Genomic DNA, 14,200 nt, shown 5'->3' with positions numbered 1-14,200 from the left:
AACTAAGCATTTTTGGACATACATTTATACGAACTTTTTTACTTATTTTTATCTGTAGAATATGCTGCCGAAGTTTCCGGAATACAATTGGGACCACCCTCTATATGTCCTAAGAGTATTAATAAAAAAATAGAAAATAACTTAAAATGTGATGAAAAATATACTTTTACGTCTACGTTTTGCTAAAACACTTTATTGGGTACTAGTGTTTTAGTTTGGGTACTTAGAATTTATGTTCATTAGCTGATCGTTAATATTTGATGATAAAATATTTTGAAATGCCCTTCCGTTTAGAATTTAACTCGGTTTCCAAACAAGGTTTTTAACAATACCAGTGCACCAATACCAGTAATATATACCAGTGCAGTTGAAAGTATAATACCAGTGGAGTTGAAAAAACAACAGAATACAATATACCTCTACATTTGGCCTTTGTAGACTACCAAAAAGCCTTTGACAGCATCGAAACCTGGTCATTTCTAGCTGCAATGGAGGACGCCAGAATTGATTCCAGATATTATTCCATTATTAAAAATATCTATGATAGTGCAACCTTCCAAGTTAAATTAGATGATGACCTCAAAACAGAAAAAATACCACTCGGCAAGGGCGTGAGATAAGGAGATACTATCTCTCCCAAGTTATTTACACTGGCACTGGAAAATGTCTTCAAGAAATTAGAATGGGAAAATAGAGGTCTAAACATCGATGGGGTACACCCTAGCCATCTGAGGTTCGCAGACGATATTGTCTTGGTGAGCACCGACATTCAAGAACTGAGCACCATGCTAAATGAGCTAAATGACCAATCCCAGAAAATTGGCCTTAAAATGAACTTGAAGAAGACCAAGATAATGAGCAACAATATCCACAACATTACCGTAGACAACGTTATTATTGAAAACGTAGACCATTATATAATACATGCAGAATGTTATGCTTGTAGAATTTTTTAATATCGTAGACTTCCTCGCACTAATGGGCCACTCCGTATTTATATTCTGCTGTTTACTGAAGCACAGATCTATAACATAATATGCAAAGTCTCTCGTCGATTATGATTATTCTGTCGTAGTTGTGGACTACTATTTATAGGTTAAAAAACGTCTATACAATTCTCTTTAAACTAGGTATTTACTTTATTTTTATTATATATTAAATTTACTAACCATGGTACAAGGTTTTGTTACATCATCAGCGGTAGACTAGAAAAATATACCGTTTTTCTTTGAAATCCAATTTTATTTTAGCACTGAAGCTTAACTTTACGAATATAATAAAGCAAAATCTGAAAAAGAAATAAATACAAAACGCCACGAATTTTGCTTCTTTTTGTGAGGCCGAAACGTTTCTTTTTTTATATATTTTTGCTCTGAAGAAACACGTCTAGCAGTAAAGACAATTGGATTCGAGCTTTCCAGTTTACTTAGAGGTCACACTTCATTTTTATCTGTCTTCTACGTCAACGAAAAATGAGAAATTGGTTTGAGAATAACCTGCGAGTTGGAGAATAACCTGCCCACTGTGAGGAAGTTAAGGCGGATATTAAAGATTTTCCAAGTTTTTAAAGGAATTTATTTATGTGTTTCTTCGTATTTTTTTGTTACGCGCAATACTGTCAGTTAGAGCTAGTACTCTTTTTAACAGTACACTGATTTGTTGATTATATTTCTGTCCCTCTCTAGATTACAAAATTTCTTTGTATATCACTATATGATTAGTGCGAGCAACACTACATAATATCGTTTATAGAAGAAATGAGAAGATGCGCAACTTTATGGGCGATTTCGTGGCACAAAATATGTCCGAGATGTAGCTGGCGTTACCGTTATAGGTCCGAAATTTAGTTTAGCTCTGCGCCGCGGCCGCTGCGCGCTGGTCGTTTACAGCGCAGCGGATAAAGAGTACTGTATTATAGTTCTGCTGGGTGGTTGCTAGAGACAGTGATGCCAGAACTACGGATTAATCCGTAGATTTCGGATTTTGGATACAGTACGTTAATAATACGAATTTTTTATCACTAAACAATTTAATATAATTGTATGGTTAAACAAAGAACGGCGTCAGAGTTGGCTTGGAAATGAAGATCGCTGTTTCTGATTTCATATGTTAAATATTATGGTAAATGTCAATAGTTCTCATTTTCAAGCCAACCAAACCACTTTTTTCGATCTTACGAAATATTCAGTACCTATATGAAAGAATTTTAATTTTTGTTGTTTATTATATGTTTAACACGAATAAATTTTCAATGCATAAAGGATGATTTTTCTTCCAAAGATATTTTCGTCGAAAACGCTTCATTTTCATTTGATTATACAATGTACCGTACTTACAAAACAACAGATTTATTTTGATAAATCAATATTTTAGAATAAAATACAATTTTTATATTTTCAGACTTGTTATATTTTCTAACTGAAATATTTATATCACTACTTCAACAAAATACTTGAAAAATAAAAATTCAGTTTTTTATGCAATAAAAAACATTGAGTTCACAATACATGACCACGATTTTCTGAGTTATTAATTGTACTTAATTATGTTGTGTTGTTGATCAGACAAACTTGTGTTCAAGTAGAGAGCCACTAAGAAATTAATAGGTATCTATGGATCTTTAACTCAGCTTTTTTCATGAAACATATATTTTAATTACTAAAACAGCCTCTACAGTATCATCGAAATGTTTTACGAAATATTTCTAAAAATGTTTCGTATAACATTTCGCAAAATATATCTGGAAATACTTTCAGAAGTAAACTCAAATATAAGCCCGTGTTATACAAATTAGTTCTCACGTTTCCCGTAGTATAGATCGAGACGCGTCGTGATTGGTTGTTGGTTTTTTATTGTTAATCTGGGTTGGGTGTTAACGCAGATTAACAATAAAAAACAAACAACCAATCACGCTCTTCAGGAAACATTATTAATTACAATCTCGGATCATAGAAAAAAATCATCTATAATGCGATCCTGAAAAGCGTAATGTTATATGGCTCTGAGGTATGGCAGTTAAGCGAAAAATAAAAAGAAGTTATTTCCGAAATGGACTTCTGGCGAAGATCAGCCCGAATATACAAACCGAAAACCAGATAAATATCTACTCTATATATTATAAACACGTGTTCAACTATTAATGTTTTAGTTTTTTGTTTAAAGGTTTTGTTTCTGTTTCTGAAAATATCAGAAACTCCCTCTATTTACAAATGCTTTTAAGTCTCCATCAAAATTCGCTTAATAACTTTTATTTTTACTGTTTATTTAATATATTTTCTCTTATAACAAGAAAATGAAATAATGACAAATAGATTGAGGATTTCTAGTTTGCTTTAGTGCACGCACTTTATTTTTATCTGTTTACTACGTCAGCGGTAAATGAGAAATTAATTAAGAGTTGTCATGTTCGGTTTTTGGTCGGGTTTCTCTGCTGCTATACAAACGTTAACGGTTTTTGTGCTTTACCGGTTATGAAAGAGTTTTTATTCTGTCATTTCTGGTGATATATCATGGGGATTAGAAATTTTCTTTCGAGGAAATAAAAATAAATCTTCTTCCATGATTGATATTTAGTTACTCTTTTACGGAATAATGGTATGTGAAGTTGAGTAAACTAATTCAATGTTCTAGAGTGTATGTTACGAAAGCGTAGAGCTGCCATCGCAACACTGTCTTCTGAAACTGAAAAATAATTTTAGCAAAATTTACACTTTTTTTGTAAATGTTAAATTTACACTTTTTCTGTAAATTTACACATTTTCTGTAAATTTACAGATTTTCTGTAAATTTACACTTTTTCTGTAAATTGCATGCGAAATTTACTCCCCAGCGGGACGACGCGTGACGTCTCGGCCTTGACCTGTTCGTTACTCGGTAGTTACAAGTGAGCCTTGTTCTCTGCTGGTTAAGTTGCCATTGTGCCGACGAAGTACAGATATTTATCAGAGATTATGGACGAATACATTAAAAACTACTTTCAAATCGGATTAAGTCACAAAGAAATTTTGACATTAGAGGATGGTTATGTCCTTTGTTATGTCCTAAGTTTACGTCATTTGCGAAGGCATTTGGGACGAACTAATTTATTTCGAAGTTGATCGAAATGCTAAAAAAAGTACTCTAAAATAATAGCTGTATAAGTATGCACAAAAATATTTTTATTTAACATTATAAATCTACAGAAATGTTAGAATGTAATATAGATAACCAAATTGTAACTGTATAACAAAACAGAGTACTCTTAATATAAAAACGTAAATAAAATCAATTATTATCCTAAGAATAATATATGAATAAAAATAAATCAAGAAATGGGTAGCGGGGGCTAAAACATTAGGCGAATCCAAATGTTTTAGCATTATATTAAAATATTCATAACTCTTATGAATGACTGGCAGTTTTAATTGCAGGGAGTATTTGCCATAGGAAATTGTGATTGATCTTCATGCAAAAATATGATCGGTGGCATTAAGGGAAATCTCAGAGGTGGCGGACAATCAGACCCTGTTGCAAATACTAATACATCGTAAAGGGTGACAAAACTTTCCGGGTCGCCTAAAAGCGTATTATGTGTGTTATATCACATACATTCCAAATCCAATACATAATCTCTAAAATAAGAGATCACCGGAATTTTTTTTATTTCCAGGTTCAGTATAGACGATGAGGAATAATTCTTCAAGTATTTTTAAAGCGAGTGTGATTTCAGAACAAAATATACCTTTGAATATTTATACTGGGATATTGCTTAATCTTGTCATATAGATCGCATGTCTCCAATACTTAAATTAATTGCCGCAGTGGTTCCCTAATTGTGTCTTTACTAATGAAGACTTTTGTGAATAAACTGGAAACTGGAGAGTTCGATGGGAACTACTTGTAGAATAACGCACCACTGTTTCCACTAACGCAGAAATTGACAGAAAAAGTATAAATTTACAGAAAATCTGTAAATTTACAGAAAAAGTGTAAATTTACAGAAAAAGTGGAAATTTACAGAAAATCTGTAAATTTACAGAAATTTTGTAAATTTACAGAAAAAGTGTAAATTTTGCTAAAAATATTTTTCAATGTTGCGATGGCAGGTCTACGCTTTCGTAGTATGTTTATGTTTTTTATAATCTCAATATTTTTGAGTTACATGTCTCTCCGATTTGAAATAATATTTGTATTTGTGGACAACCAATCTACAATTTTATTGTATGGAGTAATGAAAAAATAAAGTTGTTATGATATATAGATTTGGCAGAGAGGCAACCTTGCTTAAGAGTCTATTACGCTGTACTTTCGGGTCGCTCTCAGTGGTCGGGTAAAGCGGGTGTGTGGCCTCAGGAAATATATATTATATTTTAGAAATCTGCCTAAGGCTTATTAGCCCGATCCTGTCGTGTTAAGCCACACCGAAAATTCCAAACACACGTGCTTTGATTAAGGCTTGATTAAGGTTTGCAGAGCTTCAGCATTTGCCATAAAATAGCGAGCAATTTGTTACAAAACCATATGTATTTTATATCACTGTAATCACAAAACTTCAATCTATTTCAGTATTCTAACGGAATTTAAAATTATGTCTTTATCTTCGAGAAAATTTAGACCAAACATAAGGAATATTTTTTTGATGTTTGACCATGAAATACTTAAAAATAAAGAAGTTGTCTAAAAATGTGCTAAATACGGATATAGTTATAATCCTTTATCTTTAATTTTCTTCTTCATTTGTGTAAAAATATGTAAAACTTGGAAAATAAGTTCGTTACAATAATGCTTTTATTTATTCACTATTCTAATAAAAAATATGCTTTCCTTCAGAAACTCTCTATTTATTTATTAGTAATGCTAAAACACTCTATATGAAACTCGATTAGAGAAAATAGTATGATTCATTGGCAAGCGATGTAAATATTTATGATCAGGTAAAATTGTGATGTAAGAGGAGGCTTAGCTTGCACGGGCGCGGCAGGTCGGTCAGTCGTTGATAGGCCGGCCGGCTGTGTAGTGTTGTGTTTTGTCACAGAGCTGACAAATGGAGGTTGTGAGTCTTTTGACTAATATAGTTGCAAGTCGTTTGACTGTAAGCCAACGGGGTCGTTTGACCACGGTAAGAAAACCTCTTGGGACGTCCTGCCTTCGAGTTGGTCTTGAGAAGTTTGAGGTCTCCATAATGTCTTCTCGATTGACGATGCGGCGTTGGGATAGTGAGCTACCCAATAGCCTATTCGATTGGGATGCGAATCTGTTTAGCGGCAGAGTTGCGTCTGGGGGAAGCCCCTATACTATTTCAGGTGACACTAGCTAGTTGTTGAAGATTATTAACCAATAGATCCGAATAATATTTGAATTAGATGGAAGATATGGAATGTGATATATTGAATAGAATATCAATGATGTCAGTGGCTAGGGGGCGGGGTACCCCCGGGTTAGTCTTACTATTTAACTATCAATTTTATCCAGATCAGTAAATGTTTTTTTGTTATTTTCATGTACAATGAGAGAGTGCTTGCCAATGACCAACTAAATGGATATTTGAGGTGAATTTGCATTGTGAGACCCGGTTGAGTAAGCCCCAAAAATATCGATTTTACAAATACCTAGTCAGTTTTATATAAAACGTTAAATACCTAACACTTATTTTGCTACTTTTTCGGACTAGTGAAATGGACTTTTAAAGCATTAAATTCTACGTTAAAAGGTGCTTTAGAAATGTTTTTATGAAAACCGAGATGAAAATACACAATTTTCCATAGCAAAAAAGTTACAGCGATTTGTTAAAAATGCACATTTTTGAAAAACACCCTGTAACTCCGAAACGATAACAAATATCGATGTGCGGTTTTAACCATAATTGAGGTACAGACACCCGTATTAGTTTTCGTCTTATCTTCTTTAGAAAAAGGTGTTTCTATTTAAAAGGGTCCAATTTGGCCCAACCTGAAGAGCTACATTACAAAAGTTACAATAAAAATATGTTCAGCATTTTTTTTTATTTTTCACTTTCATTCGAATCTAGAAGCAAACTTTCAGCTTCCTAAAGTGTATTTGCAGGTAGATTAAAAGCTTTAATCGTCAAGTTTTCCCTTGCAGTAGAATTCCATATTTGAGAAACTTTAGTGACGTTTTAAAGTTAGCAAACTATTTCACTTATCTATGAAGGAATATATTTTTAATCTGTCGATGCACGAAAGATTTTAAAACGGTTGGAAGATAAACTTTTATGTCACTCGATATCTTGTCACCCTGGAATGAGACAAACCTCTTCGAAATTCTTTCTAAAGGAGGACGTCTTTTCTTACGTAAATACTATACGTATTTTGGTTAGAAATTATAGAAATTTTAAATTGATTTACCAATTAATTATACTATGTGGGTTTAAAGAAGGAATTTTATGTTATACCATATGATCGAAAAAAAAAACGGCGTCAAAGCCGGCTGGGGAATGCTAATCGATGGTAATTTTGCGAGGTCAATTTTTAGACGTCATGAAAATTGACATAAAACTTGTTAAAATTAACACTAATTATAGAAAGATTAAAAAGGATTGAGACACCACAAATCTTTCCAAAAAAATATATTTTTCCGAATTTTAAACAACACTATTTAAAAATCAATTTTAACACATTTGTTTATTTCAAATTTGAAAAAAATAATAAAAATAAAATAGAAAGAAAGTATATTAAGAGGATGGTCTGTGAAACCATATATTTTGAACTATTATCAGGCAAGTCGAGGAACCATGACGTTATATTTTTATTGTAAGTTGCTCTTTTCCTGCATATTTTTATAAATAGTTTTTGAAATAATTTTGAAAATAAAGATTAAGAAAGGGACATATCGATTGGTACACCTAACCAACCCAATACCTAACCAAACCAGATATGATTTTATTGGATATTGGGGCTCATATGTAAAATTTATTGTAATTTTATTTTTTGACATGAAGTAATAAAAAAATAGTTAACTTAAAACAGATTTTTTAATTGATTAGTTGTCTATGTCAGCTTTTAACATATTATTATGATGTACACTTACTTATTAGTGAAAGGTTGTTACGTTATTATGTGTTTAACGTGATACCAACAATACGCTGCACTTTAACTATTTTTAAGCTTCTTTTAAAGATTCAAGTTTTGACAAAAAATTTTTCCAGAGGCATTGATTTAGCATAAAACTAACAGAGAACAAACACAGAAAATTCCATCAAATTCGCACAAATTCAAATATGTCACAAGTTGAGTGAAACCATAGATAAATGAAAATAACCATCTATTAACATAGATATTAAACTTAATAGTAAATTTTTGGGCCGAAGCGTTCCTCCGTGTCCTTAGTCAAGACTACGTTTAACCCAGAGCCTTCGCCTTTTCTGCTGCAAATGTTTTTTTTGTATTTTTATATTTGCATTCAAAGGATTTATTTTTAAAGTTATTCTGATATATTAGTATAAATTTATATAGTTTATTAAAAATGCATTTGGTCTACATGCCAGTAATTAAATCACAATATTTTTGATAAAACCTAAAAAAAGTATAGTTAACAGAAATATACAGGTTGTTAACTCGACAGTTACTTATTGGGGAACAGAATGGCAACACTGCCTATTGAGAACGCATGCACTTATAGGGTTTTCTGCCGACTCGTCCCGTCGCATCGTCTATCGACGAGCGGGCCGAGGTTGTCATATTTCAACCATAAAGCTCTTGTCGCGGGTAATAAATAAATTAACAACCTGTATAAAAGTTAGCTGATGCTTGCCCACTTTGCTATCCACAAACATTTGGAACGATATATTTCTTTATATGTTGAATGTTTCCTTGACTAGTAACTCCAAAAGTACTTTGGGACTTATTTTATAAACGTAATAATTTTACAGTAAACACTTCTAAAATATTCATGAGAGTATAATAAAGCAATTTAAAAACTTTACCTTTTGATATTGAAGGCGTTTGTATATCCATAGATGTCAATTTTGTTTTCAATTCAAAAACAAACCAGTATTTTCTCGACGCCCAGGTCCAAATTTAATATAACTATTTTTTACTATTTCTCACTGCAAGTTGACAATTACGTCAAATATATTTAAAGGACATTATATGTATTTTTTAGGAAATTAGTAACCTAAAAATTGTTTTTCCTACCACTACTAGTGACGTACCGTGTCCTTAGTTAGTACTAAATTATGTTGTCAAAATTTCACCGTATAAGTTTCCAGGCAATTGGTGAAACGCATGTTGACATGTTTAACAAAACTGACAACAGAGACGTTCTAATGACGTAGGTTCCGCTTTTAATCTATTAATATGATAATAAATGACTTGCCTTCCGTAGCCCTTCTATTCAATGGCTTTGTTAGTATAATAAGGAGTTCTGAACATTTTTATGAATGTTAAACTCCAAACTTCTTCTAAAATTGCCTTTTATTTTGGAAAACTGTAATATGTACAACTTGAAAGACCAGGTTCTTTTTAATTTGCGGATGCACCCAGGCTTTCAGCGCGGTTCGGAGGATGAAAACTCCAGTTCCCTTTTAATTACTATCGATTCCTCATTTATTTCTCTTGCCTGATTTAATGGTGACTGACCGAAAACAGATTCGTATTTAATCGTTTGGCCGTCGTTTCATAAAGGTCAGATTAGTTGCTAGTATAGCTTTAAATTCAATTCAGCAGCTGCTTTAAACTAGCCAACGTACTTGAAATTCCGTTAAGGGAAGGATGGTGCTCTTTTATAGCAATTATCCAGAATTTCATTCATTTACACTATTTAATTAGATATAAAGGAAAATTTTTGTTTGTAAAGAGGAAACAGTTATTTCTTGATAAAAATGGGGTATTATATATTTCCACTGCCAAAATAATTTTAAAATTTTAAATAAATTTACTATTTTTAAAATAATTTACTATTTTAGACTTCCTGGATCGCCTGTACCAGGTTGTCAACTAAGAATCGACACCGGCTCGGCTGTATCTCAGAAACTACTTATCGTATAACTTTGGGAAAAAATAGTAATAAATAAATCGGTGATAGCCACCACAGGTTTTTTCTCAAAAATATGCAGGTGAAGAGGAATTTTATTTATACACTACTGGTCCAAATCTACTCTTGAAGCAAGTAGTTTGGTATATGTTTAGGCATGTATTCTAGGATTGCGAATGATTGAATCTTCTGAATGGAATGAAATATCCACAATTTCTTAGAGAGGAATTGCCAATTAAGTTAAACTAAAAAATTAACTAAGGAAGTTATCATTTCATCAGTATGATGATTCAGTTGGTGTAGTTGTGCCGCTTATTTTGCTATGAATATATGGGGCTCGGGTGCCCGGTGGCGTAGAAGTATAGGCTCTCGTCTACCAATCTCAAGGTAGTGGGTTCGAATTCCCACACCCGGCATTTCATCAGCCGACTATTTTTATTAAAATAAAAATAGTTTGGGTACCTAGGTCGACTCATCCTTAAATGAGTACTTGGCAGAATCCTCAAGTAAGGCAAGCCGTAGCTTGCTACTCTCAAGGCGTTAAACGCTATATACGGGAGCTATTATTATTATTATACAGGGTGGTCCGAACTGTATTCCGGAAACTTCGGCAGCATATTCTGCAGATAAAAATAAGTAAAAAAGTTCGTATAAATATATGTCCTAAAATGCTTAGTTTCGGAGATACAGGGTGTAGAAGTTTCATTTTTATTTCGATTTTTTTCAAATAATTTCTGAAGGGACCTAATATTTTGATGAAAATTGGTGTCTGGGGTTTCTTTGACACGAGAAATTTGATTTTGATGTTAATATGATTCCTACTAGTAGAGGGCGCCACCTACATATTTTTTAACTGGTTTGAAAAGTAATAGCTTTTCGTCCGTACCTATATAAAACTACTGAGTAAAAAAATATACATTTACGGCGTTTTTTACGTGAAAAAGGTCTCTTGGTAAAAATCGCTACGAGTAATGGTTTTCGAGATATTTGGAATCGAAATGATCAATACCTGTGATCATTGACATAAATTAAACATGTTGACTAAATAGTTATGAGACTGAAATCATAAATTTGAAATGTTTTTGTGCCAAAAGTTCAACAAAAACTGTTTTATCATCATTTTTTGCAGAAAAATTTATGATTAATATAAAAAAATAAAAATTTTCCAAATTTATTATTTCAGTGAAATAACTACCTATTCAACGTGTTTATTTTTCGTAATAATGATATGTATTGTCTATTTCCATTATAAATATCTTAAGAACGGTTGCTCCTAGCGATTTTTACAAAGAGATATTTTTTACGTAGAAAGTCACACAGATGTATATTTTTTCGCTCGGTAGTTTTATACAGGTACGGACAAAAAGTTATTACGCTTCAAAACAGTTGAAACACATGTAGGTGGCGCCCTCTACTAGTAGGAATCATATTGACACCAAAATCAAATTTCTCATGTCAAGAGATTCCCAGACACCAATTTTCATCCAAATATTGACGTTATTTTAGAAATTATTTAGAAAAAATCGAAATAAAAATGAAACTTCTACACCCTGTATCTCCGAAACTAAGCATTTTAGGACATACATTTATACGAACTTTTTTACTTATTTTTATCTGCAGAATATGCTCCTGAAGTTTCCGGAATACAGTTCGGACCACCCTGTATATGGGGCTTCTTAGATACCACTTTCTTTAGTAGATAGACACTGGAGAGGAATATTTCCATGGCCAATATAAAACGCTAAATCACCACAATACACCAAAACACTTTTACTTTTGCACTGGACGCGCGTTTCGCTAACCATGTTAGCATCATCAGTAGATGATTAAAACTATTAGCGAGTTTTATATTAAAAACTAGCGAGTTTTAAAGTAAAAGTATTTTGGTGTATATTGTGGTGATCTAGTGTTTTATTTTGCTGTTGTAACACCAAAGGATCCAACCCCCAACTGTATTTCCCCCTTCCATGACCAGCTAGCTCACCGGATTTAACATGCTTGTGTTTTTATTTATGGGATCGGGTCAAGAACGAACAATAAATTACAATCAAATGACATTAAAATGAAACTAAAATATAGGTTTTCATATTTTGATATAATCCATTTACCTCTTAATTAATTTTTAGACCTTATAATTAGTAGTGGGAACTATCGAATGAATACTATCGAAACATTCGATAGTTGCAATTCATTCGAATAATTCGATAGTAAGAAAACATTCGTTGAAAACTATTCGAATAAAAATTATCGAATAGATCCGTCATCTGCCTTGAAATATTGTATTCTAGTAATTCGGCAGCAAAAACCATTCATTTATAAAATTCATTCATTTATAAAATTCATTCATTTATAAAATTCATTCATTTATAAAATTCATTCATTTATAAAATTCATTCATTTATAAATTCATTCATTTATAAAATTCATTCATTTATAAAATTCATTCATTTATGAAATTCATTTATTCGTCAGGATCGATTATAATAAAATATTAACTGAATTTTAGTTGTCGCCCGGCGACGTAGGTTTTTTCCGAGAAAGCGGTCGGTGGCAATGCTATGAAAGAAGCCGGCATCTTTGATTTTTGCGGAGTCATATGTAGATAAAGGACACATTATTTTTTTATTGAGGTGCTAGTATTTACACAGAAAATACATTATGAAAGGCGCTGTTGCCATATTTTTTGTATTAGTTGATATTAGCAAAGAATATTATTGTTTGGCTTTAGTTAGTTAGGGATAGTATGTCTATATATTCTGCATTTTTTTATTAATATTCTGTTGTTACACTGCAATAATACTTGTTATTTTGGATGTAGGAAAATTATTTTAATGTTTTTAAGCAAAGACTGGTTTAATAAATAATAATAACAGTAATAATTTGTTATACCTATTAACAACAAAATTTAAAATCATTTAATATAAATATTTTTTTTAAGTAGTAGCAAAATATAAACAACAAATTAGATGTCAAAATTATTTATATTAGATCCTATTTAAAAATAATATAGTCTCTAATTTTTTGGCAACGTTTGTTTATTAAATAATAATAATTACAGAACTAATTTGTTATATTAACAACAAATTTTAAAATCATGAAATATAAACATTTATTAATTTTTTCTAAGCAAGCGGTGTAATGGAAGGAAAATATAAATAAAAATTAGAAATCAAAATTATTTATATTAGGTGCTTTATATTACTATTTAAAATTATATTTACTTTTACTGGCATTTACTTTAAAAAAATAAATGAAATATTTCTTCGCAAAAAAACTACATGTAAGAGAAATAATAATAAGCATAAACAAAATACAAACATCGTTAACTTTTTTTTTAAATTGGCACGTGTAAAATTTTCATTTTAATTTTCTCACCCCATAGTTTGAGTTCGATAACCATTTATTTAACCACATTACTTAAATATAATTATTAAGTTCCAACTAATTCATAGGTATTATTAAAACATCTAAAATACAAATATGTATTTTTAAAATTAATTGTAAGTTCATCTCATCTCTCTTAAAATTGCTACTTCTCAAAATTTCCCATTAAAAATAGACCATATACCATATAAAATTAAATAATTGAAAGATCGGACTACGGAAAACCACACAAATTATCGGAAAAATTTTGACCACCTGCACATGCACACAATCGTCAATAAATAAAATTAAAAAATAACTACTATTTTAGTATTTTAACTATTTTAATAAACGCAAAAATAGCACAGTATTTATACGGCAAAGTTATAAAAATTTGGAAGAACCAATAATGCCACTGACGCATACAAAAATCAAACGAATACTAAATTTCATTTATCTAAAGCATTCGATAGTCGTGGCTCAACGATAACCATTTAGTCGCACGGCGAGGTTGTCACATATGCTTTAGTTTACAAATGAATGAATGATTTTATTCGAATAAAACCATTCGATAGTTGAAATCATTCATTCATTAACCATTCGATAGTCTAATTCATTCGATAGTTCCCATCGCTACTTATAATCCTAGGCGGCAGCCTACATAATTTGTTCTCATAACTAGTGATGTTAATATTTCAGAAATTTTTGATTGTTGCAGGAAATTCCCGAAACTTTCGGAAACTTTCAGAAATTTATGAAATTTTAGTAAATTTTATAATTTTACATATTTTTTGTTGATACAATAAAGGCATAAATTAGATAGACATTTGATACAACATGTAAGTGAAAAAAAAACAATAAACATAAT

Source organism: Sitophilus oryzae, unplaced genomic scaffold (assembly GCF_002938485.1).
Source record: "Sitophilus oryzae breed Bouriz unplaced genomic scaffold, Soryzae_2.0 scaffold_358_pilon_pilon, whole genome shotgun sequence".
In the NCBI taxonomy this organism is placed as follows: Eukaryota; Metazoa; Arthropoda; class Insecta; order Coleoptera; family Curculionidae; genus Sitophilus; species Sitophilus oryzae.
This window is presented reverse-complemented; position numbering follows the sequence as displayed.